Consider the following 14,128-nt stretch of genomic DNA (forward strand, 5'->3'; position numbering starts at 1 on the left):
TGCTCTCATTCTCCTTCCCTCTCTCTCAAAATAAATAAATAAACTGTAAAAAATGAGTTAAAAGATTTACTAAGGTACATGTAAAAAAGACTTGAGGACGGAGTGCCTGGACGGCTCAGTCGGTTAAGCATCCGACTTTGGCTCAGGTCATGATCTTGCAGCTTGTGAGTTTGAGACCCATGTTGGGCTCTGTGCTGACAGCTCAGAGCCTGGAGCTTGCTTCAGATTCTATGTCTCCCTCTCTCTCTGCCCCTCCCACTCCCCCACTCACTCTCTGTCTCTTTCTCAAAAACAAATAAACATTAAAAGAAAAAGATTTTGGGGGGAGGAATTGCAAAATTCCTCTGCTTTGAGGATTTTTTGGATCATAAGAGCATGTTTGGTTCACCCATGAAGTACAGACTAAAAGTTCTGAATAATAAAGCCTAGGCTCAAGCTTCCTACATGAGTTAATTCTGAAGAATACATCATCTCTCAGAGAATTCCCAGCAGGATTGAGACCCAGCTGCTCAGAGCCATCACCTTCTCCATAAGCACACTTCATTGCCTTTTCTTTCTCCCATGTCTGACTTCACTTCTTCAACAGGCTTCCTTGAATCACCTCCCCACAAATGATCTTCACTCAAATCCTTGTTTCAGGGTCTGCTTTGGGAACACCCAAACTGAGACAGGTTGTATTACTTTTAAATAAAAAAAATTAATCACAAAAGTTATCACTTTTATCACAAATTTAAAATAATTCCATATATTTTATTAATGCAGAGGCAACACATGATCCAGTGGGTCAGCTGAGCCAGTCTGAGTTTGTAGTCAATAGGTCACTGGACAAGAGCTTTAGACAAGTTTAATTAGGGCTTCTTTCCTCTTCACTGTTAACGCTTTTCTCTCTACCAGTCCTGATGCAAAGGGTCACTATGTCTGTGAGTGGCGTATATCTGAGAAGAAATCCCTGTGTGTTTCCCCTACATAAGCCTAATTTCTCAGAACCCCAGGAGCCCAAGTAGGGAAGTGACCAGAAGTCTGAGTCCTGCAGGTCTTTGAGTGTGGAAGATTGAAAGGAAAAGAGAAGGGAGCTTCATTCAGGAACCTTAGCAGGAGCAAAAAGGCCAGCTATCTTTTTTCCACACTGAGCAGCTCTAGGGAAGAATCCTCTTTCTTACCTATTCCATCTTCTAAAGGCTGCCAATATTCTTTGGCAGACTGCTTCCATCTTGAACGCCAACAATGGCAGGCAGAGTCTTTCTCCATCACTCTGATACTGACTCCTCTCCCTCTTTCTTTCATATTTGAAGGACACTTGTGATGACATTGAAATCTTCTGGATAATCCAGGATAATCCCTTTATTTTAAACCTAATTCCACCTATAAACTGAATTCCCCATTTTCCAGCTAAAGTAACGTATTCACAGGTTTCAGGGTGAACAGTCAATTGGGGGGTCACTATTTTGCCTATCATAAATGGTGTGTATTTTTTCCTCTAACATTTTCTAGTTAGATAATTGCTGATTTCCAGGAATGCTACTATTTTATGTATATTAATCTGGAAACTGGTGAACATGCCAAATTCATGTCTAAATTATTCTAATGATATATCTAATGCTTCTCTTGGATTTTCTACTTAGTCAGTTTCATTATTTGTAATTTTTTCTTTTCCTTTTAAGTTCCTGCATGTCTTATTTTTCTTGCCTTTTAAATTTGGCTAAGACATCCAGCTGAATAATGGGGATAATCACAGATTTCTTATCCTGTTGCTGACTTGAACAGGAATGTTTATAAGTTTTTCTAAATAACAATAACATTTATAGGAGGTTTTTGATAGATATCTCTTTCCAAAATAGTAGAAAATTTTCTCTATCCTTAGTTTACCAAGAGTTTATATCATAATTGAGTGTTGAATTGTACCGAACGCTTTTTCTCTGTTGAGAAACCATATGAAATTTTCTCCTAAATTTTATAGGTGTCTGAAATTGAACCATCTTTGCATTTTTGGATTTGGATAATCTTTTGGCTATCATGTAGTTTTTTATACACTGCTGAAAATATTTTGTCAATGGTACATTAAGGTTTTTGCTTTTATAGTCATACATGAAAATATACTATACTATTTCTTATTCTTATCCTTATATCCATTTTTAACATCAAAGTTACACAAGCTGCATAAAGTGGTTCAGTTAGATTTCCCATTTTGAGTGTCTGACTCAGTTTGCCTAAGATAGACATTTTCTGCTCTTGAAGGTTTTTAAAATTATGCCTATAAATATCTGGGATTGTTATTTGAAGATTGGTGTGGAAGAAGGGCAAGACATTTTACCATTAATTTTATTTCTTTCATGGTTACTGATTTATTCATGATTTCTATTTTTCGAGGCTAGGTTAATAATTTATATTTTGTTAGAAAATTATCTATTTCATCTAAAACTTCAAGTTATTACTGCCATCTGGTCATGCTACTCTCCTACAAACTTTAAATCCCTTTTGTATCTGTAGTTTTAATGTGTTTTCCTTCCCAATGCTATTCATTTGTGCTAGCTCCCTTTTTTTCTTGCTCCCATCTATAGATGGCAATTTCTCCTGCAGCTGCCAACAAATAGTTTTGTGTCATGGACAAATCCTCCTGTGGGAAAGGAGATGAGAAGACATTTGAGAGAGGAGTAAAAGGTCAAAGAACCTGAATGAGGCTGCTTCTCTCACTAGAGAAAGATGATGTGAAAGAACTTAGAAAAGAGGAGAGCATTTAGTGATTTGAATAAATATCTGCAGAACAGTCTATTAGAATGGCCCTCTATAAATTAGCCTCTATGAATATGGAAAGAATACTATAATACCTTTGTTACCCATCTAACTCCATAATTTATCTTGCATTTTCAGACTCTCATAAATATTTAATAAAGTGCTACTGACATGAGAATTTTAGACAATATAAATCAATTTATGTAATAGCTCTAAGACTCACTGTGACTGACATTTTGCATAAGCAAAGCAGTAGATAAAATTATATGTGATAGTTAATGTATTGCTGCAAAAGGCAATCCAAATATCTCATTCTTAAACTCATTAAAAAAATAAATGGATTACCTATATAAGAGAACTGCTGGGGATATGATTAGTTACTGAATGTGGAAAAGGTGAACAATGTGACCAAGAATTAACACTAGAAAAGAAAAGGGATACACTGTGTGTGAAGTATTATGCTGAAAGAGGGAACTTGCATCATCAAAGAGTAAAAGTTGTGGGAATTGTATGACAATGGACCACTCCACAAAGACTTTCAATAAGACTGACTAGAACCTAATTTCCACAGACAGAAAACAGGAATTCAGGTCATTTATGTGAGAACAAATTGGAGGTAAAAGCAACATACACACATTAGGACCCCTGTCATGACAACTCTCAAATAGAACAAGAGAGGACACTGTGACTTAGGTCAAACCTCTCATGCAGACATCAAAATTATAAAGAAACCAGAATCAGGCAATCTGAAGAGTGGAGAAGAGAACCCATCCCAAAAGGGGAAAAAATTGTGGAAAAAAAAACAAAGCAATAGATAAGAAAGCATTTCACAATCTCAGATACATTGGGCATTTATTATTTTAGTACCCAAATATCACCTATTCTTTTCTTAATTAATATTTTCTTTTTTTAACTTCATTTATTTATTTATTTATTTGAAAAAGAGAGATAATCCCAAGCAGAGCCCAATGTGGGTCTCAAGCTCACAAACCTTGAGATCAAGAACTGAGTTGAAGTCAAGAGTTGGACTCTTAATTGACTGAGATACCCAGGCACCCCAAATATCACCTATTCTTTCAAAACATTTTCCCCTGGCCACATGGCTCTGGTGTTAGCTGACTATGACTGAGCCCCAATTGGTTGGATGTACATATTCTACTGAGCTCAGCTAATCGGAACCTGTTGAGATTGCCCAAGCTTGTGCTAGGAGAAGAAAACTCTTCTTTTCTCCTTGTCAGGCTGTAAGAATGTGAATGAGGTCTTCCTACAGAAGGTTCCCTTACTGATGGAGAATACAGTCTCAGAGAAAAGAACCATCACACTGAGATGAAAGAGATAAATGTGAAGAATCCTGACAGCAGTCAACCCCCAGACCCAGTCAACCCTAATGTTACTTCCACACCAACCCCTCCTACCATTTGCTTATATGAGCTGACAAATTCCTCTCTGTGTTAAAATTATTTCAAATTGGTTTTCTGTCTTCAGCAAAGATTCATGACTAAAGACCAGATATATATATGTGCAATCAAGTAATTAAAGAAAAAACTACAAGAAACCTCTAAAGAGAAAAAGGAAGTAGTTCTAAACTGAGCGTATTTATTTAGGCAGCTGGATAGGAGAACTGAAAAATTGAACAAAAGAAAATGTTTCTCTTAAATGTGGTGTGCTATGATTATTTTGCACTGCTTTTGTAAGTGGGTTAAAAATTATGGTTAGCTGACCAGTGAGGGCATATTAGTAGTCCCAGTGGCCAAAATGAACACTGAAGGAAGAATCTCCACATGGTTGACATGGCAGCAACTGGGAAAAGATTTATGTCTCCTCTGGTGGCCTATCATGCTTGATTCCTCTTCACTTCCGATACACTTCCTCTTCACTCAAGCTGTCCACTGGAGGTTTGGCAGCCACTTATGAACTGACAGAATCTAATAAATTTCTTTCCCAACCTCTTTTGGAGTTAGATGGAAAATTCCCTGAAAAATCACATCTTGATTGAGATATTCCTCTGAATAAGTAAAGGTCTAGTAGCTATTATCTGCTACCTCCTGTAGAGCAGGAGGTAAAAGGCAGGAGTGACAGAGAAGTGTTGAAGATTGACAAAGCAGAGACAAAGCCAAATTAATCTAAGGGCAGGAAATGTAAGCCAGAGCTAACCATGAGTTGGTTGAGATGATTCATACACCTAACCTGAGAATACACTCAAATCCTTCAGCACTCTGTCCTCTGGAGTGTGAACAATTGACAGCATACTGATTTCTCCCACCCTTTGTTAATTGACTTATAATTAACATACCATGTTATATTAGTTTCAGGAGTACAATATACAGTAAAACCTTAGATTGCAAGTAACTTGCTCTACAAGTGTTTCACAAGACAAGCAAACATTTCTAATAAATTTTAACTTTATAAAAGAGCAATGTCTTACATGATACTGTATATGGAAAATGCAAAAGTTTCCACCAAAAAAACCTACTAGAACTGATTCATGAATTCAGTAAAGTTGCAGGATATAAAATCAATGCACAGAAGTCGGTTGCATTCCTTTCCACCAACAATGAAGCGACAGAAAGAGAAATCAAGGAATCGATCCCATTTACAATTGCACCAAAAACGATAAAATACCTAGGAATAAATCTAACCAAAGAGGTGAAAAATCTATACACTGAAAACTATAGAAAGCTTATGAAAGAAATTGAAGAAGACAAAAAAAATGGAAAAAGATTCCATGCTCCTGGATAGGAAGAACAAATATTGTTAAAATGTCAATACTACCCAAAGCAATCTACATATTCAATGCGATCCCTATCAAAATAACACCAGCATTCTTCATAGAGCTAGAAAAAATAATCCTAAAATTTGTATGGAACCAGAAAAAACCCGAATAGCCAAAGCAATCCTGAAAAAGAAAACCAAAGCAGGAGGCATCACAATCCCAGACTTAAAGCTATACTACAAAGCTGTAATCATCAAGACAGTTTGGTACTGGCACAAGAACAAACACTCAGATCAATGGAACAGAATAGAGAACCCAGAAACGGACCCACAAACGTATGGCCAACTAACCTTTGACAAAGCAGGAAAGAATATCCAATGGAATAAAGACAGTCTCTTCAGCAAGTGGTGCTGGGAAAACTGGACAGCAACATGCAGAAGAATGATCCTGGACCACTTTCTTACACCATACACAAAAATAAACTCAAAATGGATGAAAGACCTAAATGTAAGACAGGAAGCCATCAAAATCCTTGAGGAGAAAGCAGGCCAAAACCTCTTTGATCTTGGCCGCAGCAACTTCTTACTCAACACGTCTCCGGAGGCAAGGGAAACAAAAGCAAAAATGAACTATTGGGACCTCATCAAAATAAAAAGCTTCTGCACAGTGAAGGAAACAGTCAGCAAAACTAAAAGGCAACTGACAGAATGGGAGAAGATATTTGCAAATGACATATCAGATAAAGGGTTAGTGTCCAAAATCTACAAAGAACTTATCAAACTCAACACCCAAAAAACAAATAATCCAGTGAAGAAATGGGCAAAAGACATGAATGGACACTTCTCCAAAGAAGTCATCCAGATGGCCAACCGACGCATGAAAAAATGCTCAACATCACTCATCATTAGGGAAATACAAATCAAAACCACAATGGGATACCATCTCACACCTGTCAGAATGGCTAACATTAACAACTCAGGCAACAACACATGTTGGAGAGGATGCAGAGAAAGAGGATCTCTTTTGCACTGCTGGTGGGAAATGCAAGCTGATGCAGCCACTCTGGAAAACAGTATGGAGGTTCCTCAAAAAATTAAAAATAGAACTACCTATGACCCAGCAATTGCACTACTAGGTATTTATCCAAGGGATGCAAGCATGCTGTTTCTAAGGGGAACATGCACCCCCATGTTTATAGTAGCACTATCAACAATAGCCAAAGTAAGGAAAGAGCCCAAATGTCCATCGATGGATGCATGGATAAAGAAGATGTGGTATGTGTGTATGTGTGTGTGTGTGTGTGTGTGTGTGTATGTATATGTATATATGTATATGTATGTATATGTATGTATATGTATATATATGTATATGTATATATGTATATATGTATATATGTGTGTGTGTATATATATATACATACATACACACAATGGAGTATTACTCAGCAATGAAAAAGAATGAAATCTTGCCATTTGCAGCTACGTGGATGGAACTAGAGGGTACTATGCTAAGCGAAATTAGTCGGAGAAAGACAAATATATGACTTCACTCATATGAGGACTTTAAGACCCAGAACAGATGAAGGGAAGGGAAGCAAAAATAATGTAAAAACAGGGAGGGGGACAAAACATAAGAGACTCTTAAGTATGGAGAACAAACACAGGGTTACTGGAGGGGTTTTGGGACGGGGGATAGGCTAAATGGGTAAGGGGCATTAAGGAATCTACTCCTGAAATCACTGTTGCACTGTTGCAAATATGCTAATTTGGATATAAATTAAAAAATAAAATAAAAAGAAGAGTGATGTCTTGCAATACACATAGTATATGACACTGAATGCCACATGATCACAACTGAGACAATTGTTCTTTTCTCTCTCTCTCTCTCCCTCTCTCTCTCTCTCTCTCTCTCTCGATGCGGGATTGTGGGTGATCATCTCCATGCTCAGATGTTTAGTCCCAGGCAGTAGCGCTTGGCAGAAAAATCCCAGTGATTTTTCAGAACGCTGGAAGGTACCCACAACTAGCACTAGTGTATTTTTTGTCCCTTCAAAGCACCTATGGACAGTTTTTTGCTTTTCCATGTAAGAGTAAGCTAAGGAATGCTTTATTTCATTCTAGGTCATTGGATAGGTTCCTTGTTAAAGTTGCATGAAAAGAAAAAGATTCCATTGAGCCAATAGATAGCAGTGATTCTGTCAGTGATAGTGAAAGTCATCCTACACAATAACCCACCTTTCCTCTCCCATGTCTCCCAAACACCAGCCACAAAAGTTTTCAAAGATTAACTGCAGGTTGATTTGTTTATTTGTCTTTATATTTTATATTTTCTTTATTGTTTTGTATTATATTATATATATATATAATATATATTATAGTATTGTAATCATTTTTATAGGAATATTTTTAGGTTGTGGAACAAAACACCTGAATTTCCATTATTTCCAATGGGAAAATTTGCTTTGAAACACAAGTGCTTTGGATTATGGGAATGTTTCTGGAACGAATTATGCTCACAAACCAAGGCTTTACTGTAATGATTCAACATTTCTATACATGACACTGTGTTCATCATGATAAGTGTACTCTTAATCCCCCTTACCTATTTCACCCCTCCCCCCACTCACCTTCTCTTTGGCAGCCACTCGTTTGTTCTCTGTATTTAAGAGTATGATTTTTTGTTTGTCTCTTTTTTCTTTGTTTGTACATTTGTTTTGTTTCTTAAGTTCCACATTTGAGTAAAATTACATGGTATTTGTGTTTCTCTGAATGTCTTAATTCATTTAGCATTATACTCTCTAGGTGCATTCATATTGTCCCAAATGGCAAGATCTCATTCTTTTTTATAATTGAGTTATATTCCATTATCTATATATCTATCTATCCATACACATATGTATATATACCACATCTTTATGCATTCATCTTGGGTTGCATCCATATCTTGGTTAGTGTAAATAATGCTACAATAAACATCGGGTGCATATAGCTTTTCAAATTAGTGTTTTTCTTTTCTCTGGGTAAACACCCAGTAGTGGAATTACTGGATGATGGAGTACTGATTTTAATTAGCCTCTAATTCATTTGCACTTCCTTGTGACAATGGGAAATAATTTAACCTTTCTCAGCCCCTCTTTCTTCTGGATCAAAAAATGGATCATCATTATCATATAATATCTAATAGTCTTAGCTTTGTATTTGTTACATATAAATTAAATAGCCTTTTTCTTTTTTAAAAAAAATATGACAAGATATACAGAAAGCTGATCAGGACTCAGCTTCCTTGAACTTCAATTCAATTAATTATTCATGACCTACATTGCTAAATTATCCTAGGGCTCCCCTACATTTCCAAACAATTATGAAAGACATGGTAAATTAAAAAATCCTTTAGCATCCAGATGGCAAACCTTTAGTAAAATATAGTAACTTTAACCACTCTATAGTTGAGTATTCTCTGACAGCATTTTCAACATCCACAGTACACAAGTTATAATGGCCCTGAGTGACTGAAATTTAACATTTAATGAGCAACTACAATGGGTCAGGTACTAAGCTATAGTATCTCCAACTACAACAGCAATAAAAATAACAACCTAAATAACAATAACTAGGAGAATGACTAATATGCACTTGTACTTACTATGTGCCAGGCATTTTGCCAAGCAGTATCTCATTTCATCCTTATAGCACAATGCTATAGAACTATAATTATCTACATGTTACAACTGAAGCCCAGTGAGGCTAAGTAATTTGCCAAAGGTCACATGATTTATTAGTGGAGAAATGAGACGAGAACCCAGACTGCCTATTATGGGTTAAATTGTGTCCCTACCCAAAAAGATATATTTTCCCATGTAAATCTTTTGTTTCAATAAATAAAACATATTCATAGCTTCTATTTTATATCACATTTACAGATGAGGAATACTTCTAGGCCCAAATAGGTTAACAGCGAAGCTACTACTGCTGGAAGGAATGCATGCCCGCACTCTAGGCATTTTAAGCCTAAAAGGAGAGACTTAATATTAGAGAACACCACACTTCACCCTCTAGGCTAGAGAACTGAAACCAGAGGAAAAGCAGAAGACTTAGTGAAGCTCCTGTAACCAGCATCTGATACCCTCACCTTCATGCTACAGAAGTAAATGACAGCTGTGCTACTTTTAGATAAGCTGGAAGTAGGTTTCCTGACTACATTAAATGAAACTTTCTCTCATTGTTAACAATTGCACCACGGGCATTAGCTACAGAAAAGTATCCACTGATAAATACATACTATTAGTGAAGAGGGAGTCACACAGGTATCTTGTTTCTTCAAATATCAGGAACTTCCACATCATAGCAGGAGAGCAGTGGATCAACTCCACCTCTCCCAAAGGCTTAGTCCAAAAACTTCCTGTTGGCATTTGCACCAAATAAACGTCCCCTTCTGGCATCATCTGAGGGACTAGGAGATCCAGCCGGCTTTCTAGGGGATTGGAAGCTCATATTTTATGATCCCTATTATAGATCTCAATCCACCAGCTACTTCCTCAGGCAGGTAGTTCCGACCAATTTGGACATCAACATCTTTTTTGGTGGCAATTTTGTACATAGGAATCGTTTTTGCACTGCAGCCCTTACCAGAGGGAAATCCTGTTTCCTGCAATGAACAATCATCATTCTGGGCTCCAACAATTGGCACAAACCCTGGAGGACAAATCCATCCAGCAGCACTTTGTACCTGGTTGTATCTTTTACCACTTTGCTGAGTCTCTGTTTTGCTTCATTTAGTAGTAGGTCTGTAAAAAGGTCTTCTCTCGCTCTGAGGACTTTGAGTCTTGCTTGATTCATCAAATTAAACATCTGAATTTTCTCCTCCTGCTCAATCTGGTTTTTTTTTTTTTTTTCTCATAGTATTCCATTATCTTCAGTCTTTGGGTTTGCACAAGACAACCTTTCTCAATGTTGAACACTTCCTCTGCCTTTGCATCTATTTCTTCTGCTTTCTCATTGGATTCTTGTTCAATAATGCTTGATCTGCTTAATCTGCTTTTGCACACCAACATCACTGAAGGCCATGGCAAAAGCGTGCTAGGCTGAAGAGCCACTGGCTGGAGAAGAGATTAGAAGGGCCCCAAAAGTATATTTTGAAGTCCTAAACCTCACTGCCTAGGAATATGACTTTATTTGGAAATATAGTTATTGTAGATATAATTAGTTAAGATGAGGTCACACTGGTGTAGGGTGGCCCCTAGTCCAATATGTGTCCTTATGAGAGGATGGCCATGAACACAGACACGAAGCAAGAACACAGGCGACAATGAAGACAGAGATTGGAGTGATATAGCTACAAACCAAGGAAGATTGCCAGCAAACCACCAGAAGCAGGAAGACGCACAGTATGATTTCCCTACAGGTTTCAGAGGGCCCATGGCCCTGCTGACATCTTGATTTCAGACTTTCAGCCTCCAGAACTATGAGAGAATACATCTCTGGGTTTTGAAACTACCTAAGTTGTGGTACTGTGTTACAGCAGCTTTAGAAAAGTAACATAATGCCTAACTCCAATGCCTTCAGCATGCCATGTTTTATTACCACATCAGCATGAAATCTTTCCTGGATGATAAAAGAAATATTCAATTGTATGTAAAATAGGTATCATTTTTCAATTTTAATGAATTCTAATTACACGAAGATACACATAAGACAGATATATATATATTTTAATCAGAGTTCCTAGTCTCTGCCTCAGCTGTTGTAAACACAATTTTTGTAGTTATTTTTAAATATTTTGCAAAATAGCCTTTTAAATTACAGGAATGGTCAACATCTATCCTGAAGCAATTTTCATCTTTAAAAAAGGATTCATTGTATTTTGTGGGTGGCTGTTCACCTATTTTTATTTAAATTACCACACTCTAAGAGCTCATCTGGAAGAAACAGACTAATAGTAGAAAGGACAAACAAGACAAGCTTACACCATACATGATCCTACGCAACCAACAATTTACCAGACCACAGACACGGATTTGCCTTCCAGAGGAAAAAACCAGGAGAGAGAATACGGACTCAGGGGAAAGACAGGAAAGATACAGTGAGGATATCTTGTCTTGGAAGTCTTAGAGACTTCCAAGTCTTAGAGAAAGAGATGGGCACACAAGGAAAAGCAGGGTGGGGGTGAGCAGAAGAAGAAAAATGAGCCTGAAGATATAAGGGGAAGCAGGTGGAGAACCTTCAAGGAAATGGGGAGGAGGGGTTGAGGGGGAAGGTGGGGGGAGGGAGAGAGAGAGAAATACAGAGAAGAAAAGAGATGAGGTGGAAAGGACAGTAAGGGAGAAAAAATATTCTGAATTGTGTGAAGGTGTGACATTTTGTCTGTTCATTGCCCTGATGGCAGACATTTCTTCAGGGTCCTAGTGCCAGCTTCGACATGAAATGAGACATTCCATGGCACTTTTTCATAAAGATAAGTGTCCAGTCAAAAATCCAAAGGAGGACAGTCCTACTCTTATAAGTCTTTTTTTTTAATCTTGGCAAAGTATTTCTCTGAAACAAAAGAGCAGTGTATATCCCCATCACATTATTGAAGAGTCCCTTTTAAGAGCCGCCACATCACATGCAATACTTGATCACCATCAAAGCCCAAGTTTTCTAGTGCCAAGAGCCAAGTGTGCTGTGGTTTGATCTTTGAGAAATATTTCTGGATAGTAAAGATCAAGGGCCATAAATATGGAGACACATCTTGTCACCATTCTACATTTGTGCTATTAGAGTATGATATCTATTAGGAGCAAGGGTTTCTCAGTAAAAGGCACAATTACAACAGCCCATAGTACAAAAGTAGCATTTTTAATGTATCGTATTTAATTTATATATATATAATTGTAAATGTATTTATTACGTATTATAAATGTAAATATACATATATGTAATTAAAAATTACATGAAAAGCCTCAGGGTTCAAAGTAAATATCCTTTAACAAATTCAAACCAGAAAAAGTATCATGAAAAAGCAAAAGGAAACTCAGCAGCATTACAGTTGCAGATCTTGAAGCACATTTTTATTATGCTTTAAGAATAAACATGCCACCAGGTTAGAGTAGATGAGCCTTTCTAAATACCTGGATAAAGAAAGAGTTTCTCAAAGAGAAAGCTTTCTTCAGGTCCTGCTTCAACTTTCAGTGCTAGAAACTGTTTCTATATTTAATATACTGATAAAAAAAGTCCTCTATAACACATTCCATATGTTTTTAAATGTGTGCATATGTCTCTTTTATAATCTAGATATTCCTTTTATACTTTGTTTTTTTAATCCAATTAAGCAATATCCAGTTAAAACACACAGATAAAAACTAATACTAGGAAGCAGAATCTGATAAATGATACAATCAAGTATATAGGTAGAATTCTCTAAAACCTAACACAATGGAGGGATCACTCCTTGCAGGGACAGACTGGAGGAAAGGTTTCATGGAAGGACAGGACAGGACCCAGGGCTGACCAGACTCACACAAGGAGGGAGGAGGGAATTCCAGGCAGGGAAAGGACTGGAAAAGGGAGTAATACTGGGGTGTGGGAGGAGGACAGTGGAAAGACACAGAGAATGAAGGTTGACTGGGTCAATTATTATTGGAAAGCCCCAGCAAGAAGTGTAGCCAGTGTAGACTTGGGGAGAGAGGAAAGATAGGAAGAAAGCAGTGGTTTACTGAACTGGCACCAATATGAAAGATGGATTTAATTGCAGCAAAAGCTAAAGGCAGATAAATTAAATGGTTGTACAAAACAGCAATAATCCAGGTGTCAGAAGGTGGAGGGCCTGGGGAAGGGTGACAGTAATGAGAATGGAAGGAAGGAATATTATGAGAAATGAATGCTCAGAGCTTGGAGACAGGATGTTGGAGTTTTATCTATAGGATCTGCATTGTGCTTCTATTTCGGCTGGTGGTGACAAAACATTTCTGAGGCTTTTTAGCCTTAGGTCAAATGCTTATGAGTCAGGAAGAGAAACATTCTTTTTTTTTTTTTTTTTTACCCCAGTTTTATTGATGTAAAATTGACAAATGCAGTTGTAAGATATGGAAAGCATACATCACAGAGAAATACTCTTTGAGAGCTGTAATTTAAGAATGGAAGACCACTCCTGCAACCTTCAGAATAAACCACTCAATTCTGCCCATATCTCTCTTAAGTTGGAAATTCTTTTTCTGAAGTTAGCATTTTTAATGCAGTATTTTCTTTAATAATAATCTTGACCTTGTTGCCCCCAAATTATTGTTGTTGGGTGTATCTGAATCAGGATTTTAGGAAAGATATTTCATGTCTTCCCTAACTGCCTTACATAGGAGGAACCACATGAGCAAAGTGAAGGTATATTTTAACTGAGATATGCTTTCTATATCTCAATATATTTCTATATATTGAGTGGAAAACTCAATCCTGAGGCCATATACCTGGAAACTTCAAAAATCTGAATCAATTCTAATGGCCAAAGAATACATTTTAAAAGTTTTTTTTTAATTGTACTGAAAAGACAAAAGAGATATGAAAAAATTCATGGATTCACATACATGAAATTGATTCGTAAGCAAAGATGCCAAGCTTCTCTTCAAAGTTTAACCAGAATTTAGACAGTTTTCTAACAAGAAGGCTACCTGCATTTTCAGGCGGGTAGAAAACAGAAATAAAGAAAGTGGCAAGACAT

General features: G+C 37.0%; 1 protein-coding gene and 1 pseudogene across 2 annotated transcripts in view; both read right to left on the reverse strand.

Annotated features, from left to right (window-relative positions):
- ARHGAP24 (Rho GTPase activating protein 24) overlaps positions 1–14,128 on the reverse strand; it is a 674,755-nt gene that overhangs the window by 479,970 nt on the left and 180,657 nt on the right. The gene's annotated exons all lie outside the window — the stretch shown is intronic.
- LOC123595739 lies at positions 9,301–10,793 on the reverse strand (annotated as a pseudogene).

This window comes from Leopardus geoffroyi, chromosome B1, assembly GCF_018350155.1.
Source record: "Leopardus geoffroyi isolate Oge1 chromosome B1, O.geoffroyi_Oge1_pat1.0, whole genome shotgun sequence".
NCBI classification, from domain to species: Eukaryota; Metazoa; Chordata; class Mammalia; order Carnivora; family Felidae; genus Leopardus; species Leopardus geoffroyi.